Source organism: Onychomys torridus, chromosome 17 (genome assembly GCF_903995425.1).
Source record: "Onychomys torridus chromosome 17, mOncTor1.1, whole genome shotgun sequence".
In the NCBI taxonomy this organism is placed as follows: Eukaryota; Metazoa; Chordata; class Mammalia; order Rodentia; family Cricetidae; genus Onychomys; species Onychomys torridus.
The window spans coordinates 8,705,731-8,717,504 of NC_050459.1; positions in this window are offsets into that span (position 1 = coordinate 8,705,731).

Consider the following 11,774-nt stretch of genomic DNA (forward strand, 5'->3'; position numbering starts at 1 on the left):
GCCGCCATATTTGTTATTCCCAGGAGTTCAGGACACTATCACCTCTTGCAGGATCTTCTTGCAGTTGATGATCAAATTGAAAAAAATGGGGTCTACACAACTAGGCCTCCCCTACCCTGGCTCTATTCCTCCCATCTTATTATATATTAGTTTTAGATATTAAGGCTTACTTTTTTTTTTTTTTCAAATTCCCTAGGTGCCACAGGATCAAGACCACTTTGCCTTTACAGTATGGGAACCTAATATGCATAAACCAGCCAAGAGATATCAATGAACTATTTTACCCCAAGGAATGAAGAATAGCCCCACAATCTGCCAGTTATATGTTTCTCGGGCCTTGGTGAATATTCCCAAGGATATCCTCTTAATCCATTACATGGATGATCTTCTGGCACGTCTGGAAGCAGTCTGTCTGCAAGGGACTGCTGAAAGAGAGTTAAAAGATCTCTCGTCATTACATCTGATGGTGGCACCAGATGAGGTTCATATTGTACCCCCCCTTTTGCCTTTTTAGGCTTTTCCATTGCTAAACAGGTCTGCCCCCTTTCCTTTAAATTGGAGATGAAGGACTTGTACTCACTCTCAAAATTACAGCAATTATGTGGCATGGTTAATTGGCTTACACCTTTTCTGCCCATCCCTGATCAAGAGATAAGATACCTCTTTTCATTGTTGGAGGGCCCCACCTGCCCGTCCATCAAGGTTAGGCTTACTCATGAGGGTAGAGATCTACTACAAAAGGTTTTGGCCAGTCCAGCTTCCTCTAGCCTGTAATGCCACGACCCTCAAAAGCCCTTGTTGGCAATGATCCTCTGGACACCCAGGGGGTTTTGGGGAGTGTTATGGCAATTTGGGCCCCTTCTATGGATCATCAGGCACATTCTGATCTACTCAAAGTCACCTCTGAGTTTGATTAATCCTTCCAACTTGGCCTTAAGGCACAAATGCTGGGAAGGAGAACATATGGACAAGATCCAGACAAGCTTGTCTCCCCTTTTCTTTAAAGAATACCCAGTCCCCCTAGGAGGATTCTATCTCATTTCAGGAAGTGGTTGCAAGATTCATAGCAACTATTGACAATCATTTGCTAAAAAGCAAGATCTTAGCAGAGCTCCCCCCCCCCACTTCCAATAAAGATACAGCCCCATGCAGTCCCCTATTTCACTCCCAACCCTCAGGCCACCCTGGCCTTTTTAGATTCCAATAAAAACAGATATGGTGCTCTTATCCAGCGTCCTGGCTCCAAAGATGTTACACATGTTATCCCTAACCCTGGTTCTGTTCAATTGGGTGAGACATTGGCCCTCCTCAAGGTTCTAGTTGGAGTGCCAGACCAAGCCCATTAATATTTTTTTCTGACAGCCAGTATCCTATACAAGCAGTTCATGTGATGGCCTTTTCTCGAGTCAAAGACTCACTGACTCCCATTGCCAGCACTATGCTGCTCATACAAAATGTCCTAAATCAGAGGACTGAGCCCGGGTACCTGTCACATATTAGATCTCACTCCAAATTACCTGGAATATTGGCTCAAGGAAATGAAGTCACAGACACCATCAAATTAACAGCCACTATGGATCTCCTAGAGCAAGCCAGGGCTCTTCACCAGCATTTCCATCTGTCTCTACAGAATTTGAATAGACTTCCAGAATTACCATTTCCCTATGTAAACATTTGTCCTGGGCATGTGCACTTGCACCCCTCTTGCCTCCTTAGGACCACTTCAACATGCAGGGGTTATTCCCCAGGGCTTGTTGCCTAATGCCATCTGGCAGATGAATGTCATGCAGTATGTCTCCTTTGGCAATCTTAAATATGTTCATGTGATAATAGATACCTGTTCCTCCTTTGTTTAGGCCCTTGCCCTTTCTGGGGAGAAGGCCATCAATGTTTTCAAGGCCCTTAAGTTGGCCATGGTAGTTATGGGGGTACCTTGGGCACTTAAGACTGACAATGGCCCTTGTAGTGGGTAGCCATCCCAGCACTGGCCTGGAAGTTCCAACCCCCACTGAGGCTTCGGTAATGGTCACGCCCACAAGGCGGGGCAGAGGAGGAAGCGGAAGACGAAGGATCGGGAAGAGCTCTGTCTCTTGGTTCCCGGACTCTGGACGCTGGAGGTAGACCGAGCAGAGTTCTCCAGAGAACACCACCGGACTGCGCTATACCCTTGCCAGACCCTGTAACCTACCCCTTCATTTGTAAGTTACCCCACAAAATAAACCTCCCTTTTAACTACATGGAGTGGCCTTAATAGTCTAACCAATATCTGGCGCCCAACGTGGGGCACGAACCCACGACCCTGGGATTAAGAGTCCCATGCTCTACCAACTGTCCTTAGGTTGTTTAGGTAGACAAGACTTGCATAGTTATTGTCACCTATGCTTGTCATCTCTATAATTATGTTAGTTAGGTCATCCAGATTAATAAATACATAGGTCAGATGGACAGGTAATCTTCAAACACTTCATGGACCTAGAGAACATGGCATTTAAATATCTTAGAATTCTGTTGACGTGAGACACAATTGCTCCTGGCAGCACCAATTTGTTCCCGAGAGAATGTTGGGCTTCTAAGACATTTCCAATTGGAAGTTTGTCTTCTTGGCACAAAATGGCCTACTGGGCAAAGAACTGCCCTTGCCTCAACTGCTGACAGTACAAATGCTGTCCTTTCTGGACAAGCGGGACACAAGGAAAGCGACCACTATACTTTGCCAAGACAGGGTAAGATGGTCTTTCAGAATTCCTGCTTCTGAAAATGGTCTGTCAGATACTCTAGGCCTGTAGCCAATTTGAATGCACCAACGATGCTGAGAAACATTAGGTGACTGTCCAGGCTGCTAGCTGTCTCTGTCTACTCTTGCAAGACTCCCGAAAGTTGCTTACATCCTTCTCCCATTTCTCAGGTATTATTATATTCCTTCTCAGGTCTTTGATGAGGTTGGAGATTAGCAGTTATAGTTACAACTTAGTATATATACATATATAATATCTTAGATAGGATATATTAAGTATTAGACTCAGGTTCTTTAGGATAGGACACCTTTTGGAATGATCTTTGTAACACGCCACCTACCCATGCCCTAGACTTCCCTGGATTTTACTATGTGTTTTTTGCTTGATATTGTTTGTACTTATTGTAATTCCAACTTATCTAGGTCATTATCCCTCATTACTCCTAGACAATATTTGATAAGCATCTCTTTGTATATAGTCTTGTATTATGTTAGAGCTTTCTTATTTAGACAAAAGGGGGAGATGTAGTGGGTAGCCATCCCAGCATTGGCCTGGAAGTTCCAACCCCCACTGAGGCTTCGGTAATGGTCACGCCCACAAGGCGGGGCAGAGGAGGAAGCGGAAGACGAAGGATCGGGAAGAGCTCTGTCTCTTGGTTCCCGGACTCTGGACGCTGGAGGTAGACCGAGCAGAGTTCTCCAGAGAACACCGCCGGACTGCGCTATACCCTTGCCAGACCCTGTAACCTACCCCTTCATTTGTAAGTTACCCCACAAAATAAACCTCCCTTTTAACTACGTGGAGTGGCCTTAATAATCTAACCAATAGGCCCTGCCTATTTCTCTCAATAATTCAATAAATTTCTGGGGTCCTGGAAGATTTCCCATACCACTGACATCCTCTATAATCCACAGGGACAAGCCATTGTGGAAAAGACCAACAGAGTGCTCTCTCTCTCTCTCTCTCTCTCTCTCTCTCTCTCTCTCTCAGTTTTTTCGAGACAGAGTTTCTCTGTGTAGTTTTGGTGACTGTCCTGGATGTCACTCTGTAGACCAGGCTGGCCTTGAACTCACAGAAATCTGCCTGTTTCTGCCTCCTGAGTGCTGGGATTAAAGGTGTGTGCCACCACTATCCAGCCCAACAGAGCTCTTAAGAAGCTGTTGGTCAGGACTATCTTGCCAGAGGCTAGGAGAGATCCTCATCTGACCTTAACAGAGGTCCTTTTTCATATGAGCTTTCTGTTTTAATGACAAGAGGCTCAGCCTAGCCTACAAGCACTGGGTGTTTCTGCCAAGGAACATGTCCCTGCCCCTGGTGAGATGGAGAGATCCTATCTCCCTCCAGTGGCAGCTGCCAGCCCCCCTGCTGACCCGTGGGCAAGGATATGCTCATATTTTCCTCAGACTGCCACCATGTCAATATGGGTCCCGTAAGAGATGTGTGCCTGGCCATGGATCAGCCTGCTTTTACCAAGGTGGGAATAACCCAGGATGGATAATGTATGTACTCCCCTTTCTTGCTCTTATTGCCCCTCTAGACAAATTGATTTATTAGAGGAAGAAATTAGCACTTTAAATACCTTGATGAGACTCAATTGCGACCCTCACTTTTCCTCATTTTGTATGATGCCTTTTGAGGTGAAGAGTGTTAGTTTAGCATGCCAGGAGCTGGCTAAATATATTAAGGGCCCATGGTCAACTAAGTTTCTATATTATTCATTACAGCTAACACACGAAATTTTCCAATTAAATCAGACAAGGGAAGAGGTTATAGCCTTTGGCTCTTCATTTTGTGAAAAGGTTTGACATAATATAAAAAGGCTATTTGATCCCTCCTGGATGCTCACCTATGCCTTAATTGGTGGGGTGGTATTGTTAATCCTTACTCTCTTTAAATGTCTCCTGCAGCATATTCCACAGCAGCCGGCAGCAACTAAGGTGACTAACTCTTCAGGTGTTAATGGCTCGTAGGCATCCTTCTGGCAGTCACCTGCAGGAGGTTATGCATGCCTGGTTGTCTGAAATTCAAAAGGCTACCTACCGCCTCATCCCCCCACCCTGGTAACTCTCCAGGAATGGATGCTTTTCGAGGGCTGATAGTCAGTGACAGGTAAAAGCTTGTTTGGCAGGCCAATCTAAGACAGGCACAGTCCTGTTGCTGAGCCCTCCTGAAGTGGGGTCAACAAGGCCTGAGCAAAGAACTCTGGCTCCCGCTGAGTGCCCAAGTAATAAATAAAAAAGGGTGGATATGTAGGAGGATACCTAGGCCAAGAGATAAGCCAACCTGGAGGCTGCCTGAGGGCCTAGCAACAGGTGCTGTCAGAGGTCCTGATTGTACCTAGTCAATGATGGGTGACCATGCAATGTCACCTGATCAGGATGCAGCCTGGGTGTTGGGAGGAGGGTATATAAGGTTCTCCCCATTGCTGAATAAACGAGTCTGTTGTTTGCTTTTACCTGACTCCTGGTGTCTTTGCTGTTGACTCCACACCTTCTCACCCCCTTTCTAGAGAGAGCTGTTAGAATCCAGCAACAAACATGTGAAGTCAGTATTATGGCATTGTATTGAAATAACTGAGGCATGAACACCATGAAAAGGCTTATTCTGGCTTATGGTTCTGGAGATTCCAGTCCCAGATCAGGTGGCCCTGTGGCTCTGGGTCTCAGGCCAAGCAGCAGTTCATGGCAGGCTTGTGTGGTAGAACATGCCATTCTGTGAGGCAGAAATTGAGAGGCAGGTCTCATATCATAGTTTCCTTTGAAAAAAAATCTCTTCCACCCTGTTACCTGGGGTCCTTTCTACTAGGTCCTCCTGCCTCTGTAGCAGTTAGTTCCACTTTGGGGATCTATCCTTGAACTCAGAGGCACTTCAGACCATACCATCACTGGGTGGAGGCGAGCTTTGGAGATAGCTGTAGGTACAGCAGGTACTGTTACCTAGGAAAAGACTATCTCATCCTGGGAAACAGTTCCTGGGGTAAGATAATACTCAGGTAGATTTCAGTTTCCCAGCCACATAGATACTTAAAATGTTTTCAACTGATTTGCTTATGTCACCATAGAGAAAAGTCCCAAGGCAATTGCTGCTGTTATTGAAAAGTGCTTCAGTGCCTGAGGAGGGTGCTGGCTTTCCCTACCTCCTGAAGGGCAGGCAGGAAGTCTCTACTACCCAGGGCATGTCAGCCCAGGCAGAGGCTATTGCATAGCCACTAGTTGACAGGCCCTGATACCTGATGCCACTGAAGAGATTTGTCACTTTCTCACCTTAACTGAAACTATCACATTGACTCCAAAAGAAAACCAAGGGAAGCTGGTGTAATTTCAGTACTTGGGACAGGACTTCAAGGCCATCCTCCTGGTCAGTAGTTCAGGGCTAGCCTGGGCTACATGAGACCCTGTATTTAAAAAAGATGCACAGACAGCATTTGGTTTGCCAGGACTCTTCATTACAGAGAAGACCGTCTTAGCTACCTTGACAAGAACTGAGTCAATATGAATCTTTTTTTCTTAAATTCATTTATTTATTATGTACACAGAAGAGGGCACCAGATCTCGTTACAGATGGTGTGAGCCACCATGTGGGTGCTGGGAATTGAACTCAGGACCTTTGGAAGAGCAGTCAGTGCTCTTAATCTCTGAGCCATCTCTCCTGCCCCTCAATATGACTCTTAACCTGCACAGAGTGTAGACGCCAAGCCAGTGAATGCTTGTATCACAATATGGTCTCTAGAGTGAAGACAGCATAGAACCTTGCACAACTCTTCCTGGTTATTTTAAACTTGAAAGCAATCTCTTTAAGCAATCATAGGGCATCTAGGGAGGCACCCAAAATGGAACAGAGGCAGAAGAAAACAACAGCTCCAGGGGCAGGTGCCCAGGGGCTTTCCACTGGGACAGCTAATTTCTCTGTTGTCAGCCTTTCCCTCTCTGTGGGAGGGTAAAGATTATGGTGAAGTCTGCTTTGCTGGAGAGAGTTCCTCAGCTTCTCTAGTTTAGTTTCCTTACTCAATGAAGACAATAATTACTCCAGGGACACCCTTGTCAAGGTCAGACGAGACTGGCTCTGAGAAGGTTTGTGTATAGTGCCCTTGCTGAGTGACAGTTGGCTGCAGTTCATAGACATCTGGGTCACTGCTGTTTCTGATGCTGCCTCTTCCTCTTGGTTGTTATTTCTTTCTTTCCTTGAAGGCTCGGTATAAAAGTAGAGGTCTCTGGAGCTTTCTCTTTTCAGTCTGCTCCTGAGTATGACCCTGGAGCCTCTCGGTACCCCTTCTCTGTTCCTTGGCCTGGTGTCCCTGAGAGATCGCCTCTGCTGAACATCTCCATAGCTGTGGACGTCTCTGGGATGTCACCTCTGCTGGGGATCTTGCTCCTCTGGCCCTTCGCCCAAGATGTAAGGCAGCCCTGTCCTGCTTGGGTTTTGTTGTTGTGGGTTTTGTTTGTTTGTTTTGTCAACTGGACACAACCTGGAGTTATTAGGGACAGGAACCTCACTTGAGAAAATACCTCCAAGAAACTGTCTGTGCACAAGCCTGTGGGGCATTCATTTTCTTGATTAATGATTAGTGTGGGCGGGTCTAGCCCCCAGGGGACAGTGCCACCTGTGAGCAGGTGGTTCTGAGTTTTGTAAGAAAACAGGCTAAGCAAGTCATGGGGAGCAAGCCAGTGAGTAGCATTTCTCCATGGCCTCTGCTTTATTTCCTGCTGCCATGCTCCTGTGTTGAGTTCCTGCCCTGACTTCCCTCAGTGATGGCTGTGACCTTAGAGTTGTGTGCTGAAATACACCCTTTCCTCCCAAGTTGCTTTTGGTCGCGGTGGTCCTCCACAGCCACCGACTCTGAGACAAGCCCTTTCTTCTTCGTTTGTTTCGTGCGGCGGAGAGCAGTCTATATAACCTGCTCAGTGCCTTACACAGACAGGTTTGAGTTTGCTAGCCAGGACGCGCGACTCTACAGAAACTCGAATAACTAGAAACGGTGCGCTGACCCAGACGCCCAAGACTGTTGCTGCTGTCTTTCGGTGGGCCACCCTTCACTCCTCCAACTCTTCCCCCAGCATGCATCCCTGGGGCAGTGAGTGAGAACATGGGCAAAAGGAGGGTTCCACTGCATACCCTGCTCAAATGTCTGCTAAATGTGGCATGGTGTGGATGGAGCAGCACCTGGTCACCATTGGAAGGGACCGGTTGTCAAGGGAGTGAGTCAGCACTTTGCTCGTGTGGGTGAGCCACCATCCGTTGCTGGGAGTGACAACACACTGGACTTGGCGAACTGAGCAGGACACAGTTGAAGTCACACTGGATGTGGGACATTATGAACTGAGGTTTTCAGAAAAGACAGCACTTGTGCTACCATTAGGCTACCTTAGAGGCTGGTTGACTGGTTAGGACTTCAGTGGCCCTGGAAAGCTGGAATGTTGCAGGGTAAGACCACCGCTGTGAGCATTGGCTTGACATCCTTATAACAACAATCAGCTAAAATTCTTTTTTAACCGTGCCAATAGATCTCCAGCTTCCCCAACCTACAGGGTCAGGATGTCATTGTTTAGCGCTTGAGGCTTGTAGCAGAGACTAGACCTATTTGCCTTCCTACCTGATGTTTTCTTTCAATATATTGGAAAATTGGCTATCACATTGCACATTGTTCTGTTACTATAAAACATAATGAAACTTCTACCACATTGAAACATAGTGTTTAGTATACCATGAATCTGAGTTCCCAGACCATGGTTACTCATAATTGGCTCTGGAATAAATGATCTCTTATGTCCTTTGAGGTCAGAACTCTGTTTCTGTATTGACAACACACTGAACATATTGGGCCTGTGAGACCAGACCAGAGACACACAGACACAAATAAGAGAGAAGATACACAGACACATATAAAGAGAGACACACAGGCATATAAAGAGAGACACACAGACACATATAAAGAAAGAAGATACACAGACACATATAAAGAGAGACACACAGACACATATAAAGAAAGAAGATACAGACACATATAAAGAGAGATACAGACACATATAAAGAGACACACAGACACATATAAAGGGACACACAGACATTTATAAAGAGAGAGACACACAGACACATATAAAGAGACACACAGACACATATAGAGACACACAGACACATATAAAGAGACACACAGCATGCTCAGCTGTTACTTTTTCAGAGTCTACTCTGGGGGACTCCTCACAGTCTCTGCCCAGGAGATCACCAGGAAACAAACTCCTCATTGATCCTGGGCACAGCTCAGTTGAAATCCCCTGGGCTGCCACTTGGCAGCCGTCCAGACATCTCTGTAATTGGCTTGTTAACCTAATACCCAGCCAGCAGCAGTGACATGATGCATTGTCCGTTTCCTCATTTCAGCCTTCTCCACCTCATAAATGCAACTGTCCTGCACTTATAATAGTTTGAAGGTTATAGACACCGCTGGTTAAGATTGGTGTGCAGAAGCCTGCAGTACGGCTCAGCACACGTTACTGAGTCCGAGGACCCACATGGTGGAAGGAGGCTGCTCAAGCGTGTGCACACACAATCAATGTGATTTTTGTAGCTTGGGGATCTTGATGTTCAGTAAATTCTGACAGCTTTAGGGGAGAAGCTGGTGCTGTGGGTCACAAGCTTGAGAGCTGAGCTATGGAGTTGAGTCTGGCTACAGAGGTGAACGGGGAGGATCAGGTCCGGATAGGCAAACCACAGGACAGCAGAAGGCAGGTCATTGGGTCACATCAGTAGCATGGATTGATCTGAGTTAGGCCCCCAGGGACAGTTGTGGGTTCTTTGCATGTTTTTACACACACACACACACACACACACACACACACACACACACACACACATCCTGGTATAAGATGACAGGTAAGGGACTGTACTGTGTCACCCAACCAGTGGTGGGTGCTTCCCTCTTTATAGAGAACATGTAAGGGAGTTATGCCCTTTCCTTGATCTGGTATGTCCAGTATATTCTTTAGCCTGGTTTTCCCTGTTATGATTTTAATATACCCATGTACCTATAAATTATCAATATGCGTTATGACTGTCAGGGCACTTTCTACTCTAAGGAATAAATCATTTATTGTTATGTTTGAGACGGGTCTCGCTAAGTAGTCCTGGCTGACCAAGAACTCAATACATAGACCAAGCTAGCCTTAAACTCACAGAGAGCCTCCTTCCTCTGCCTCCCAAGTGCTGGGAATAAAAGTATGCACCACTGTGCTGGGTTTAGGAATAAGTCATTTGTCAATATGCACTGTATGGATGGTGCTGGACAGAAGGTGGTGTTTGTGTCCATCCAGGTTCACAGTCATCCTCCATCCTCATAATGGAGACAAAAGATGCTTATAAAATAGAGTCTCGGGATAAGTTATTGCCTGAAAAACAAACAAACAAACAAACAAACCCAAAACACTGTTTTTATACCATGGAGTAACTTAGAGGAGACCTGATCTCAACACTTGCTTACAATTATGTAAAGTGACTTTGAGAAAGATTGAGAAGAAAACAGCAGCTCAGGCCTGATGGCACATGCCTGAAGAGCCAGCTCTAGAGCCTGAGCTAGGATTGTAAAGTTGAGGCCAGTCTGGGCTACAAAGCTAGAATATATATATATATATATATATATATATATATATATATATATATATATATATATATATATATATATATGAGAGAGAGAAAGACAGACAGACAGAGACAGAGAGACAGACAGACAGAGAGACAGAGAGGAGGAGGAGGAGAAGAAGAAGAAAGAGAGAGAGAGAAAGAAAGAAAGAAAGAAAGAAAGAAAAAGAAATTGAAGACAAGACTAGGATTTGTAGCAGTAACAAGAACCACAAACAAACAAATCAGGAAACATGAGGCCATCCTCTTGGCATCAGACCATCAAAAATTGCTTAGCTGGAGCCACAAACAAAATCATTTTACAAAAAGAAAAGAGGGCTGGAGAGATGGCTCAGTGGTTAAGAGCACTGGCTGTTCTTCCAGAGGTCCTGAGTTCAATTCTCAGCAACCACATGGTGGCTCACAACCATCTGTAATGAGGTCTGGTGCCCTCTGTTGGCCTGCAAGCATGCATGTAGGCAGAATACTGTATACATAATAAATAAATAAATCTATTTAAAAAAAAGAAAAGAAAAGAAAAGAAAAAGAAAGATAATCCTATCATCACCACCCCCAACTCTAGCAGGCCCTTCCTGCAAACACACAGGCATCTCCAGCCTGGGGAGCAGGTAGGCTAACTGCAGATCTTCACCTCTCCCTCCATTCTCCCAAGTCCATGTCCCAGTCTCCTCCCCAGCTCTGCAACAGAACACTTGCTGCAGTGTTCCCCCTCCCTGTCCATCACTGGATCCCACAATTCTTCCCCTGAAACCTCCCTCCCCCATCTGCAGCAGGCACTCCCTGGGAACCCACAGGCCACTCCTGCCAGGGAAGCAGGTATGATGACTGCAGATCTTCACCTCTCGATCCATTCTTCCAAGTCCAGTCCCTCAGTTTCATCCCAAGCTCTGCAACAGAACATCTGCTGCAGCCTCCCTTCCCTCTACCCCCTGACCAGTGAATCCCACAGATCTTCCCTTCCTAACTCCCCCATGTGTTAGTTTATGCCAGCACTCAACTCCAGCAGACACTCCCTAGGAACCCACAGACTACTCCTGCCATGGAAGCAGGTAGGCTAACTGCAGATTATTTCCTGTCTCTCCATTGCTCCAAGTCTAGGCTCCCAGTGTCATCCCCAGTTTTGTAGCAGACCTCTGCTGTGGCCTTTCCTCACTTGCTGGCCTCATTCCCAGGAGACTAACTAAGCAGATCCTGGTGGAACACTCAGATCTCCTCCCTTTGGCAAGCCTCCACTCCTCTCCCACCCCCTCCAGCTCATCTCTATTCCTAAGTCTCAGATCCCAAAGCCCAGAAACACATTTTACCTGGAATCCCCAGTGCCCATACCTGTCAGCACTCCAGAAGATTTCCCTACAGGCAACAGACAGCCCCCACACTCTCCTAAGAACCAGAGAGGAACAGAACCATTGA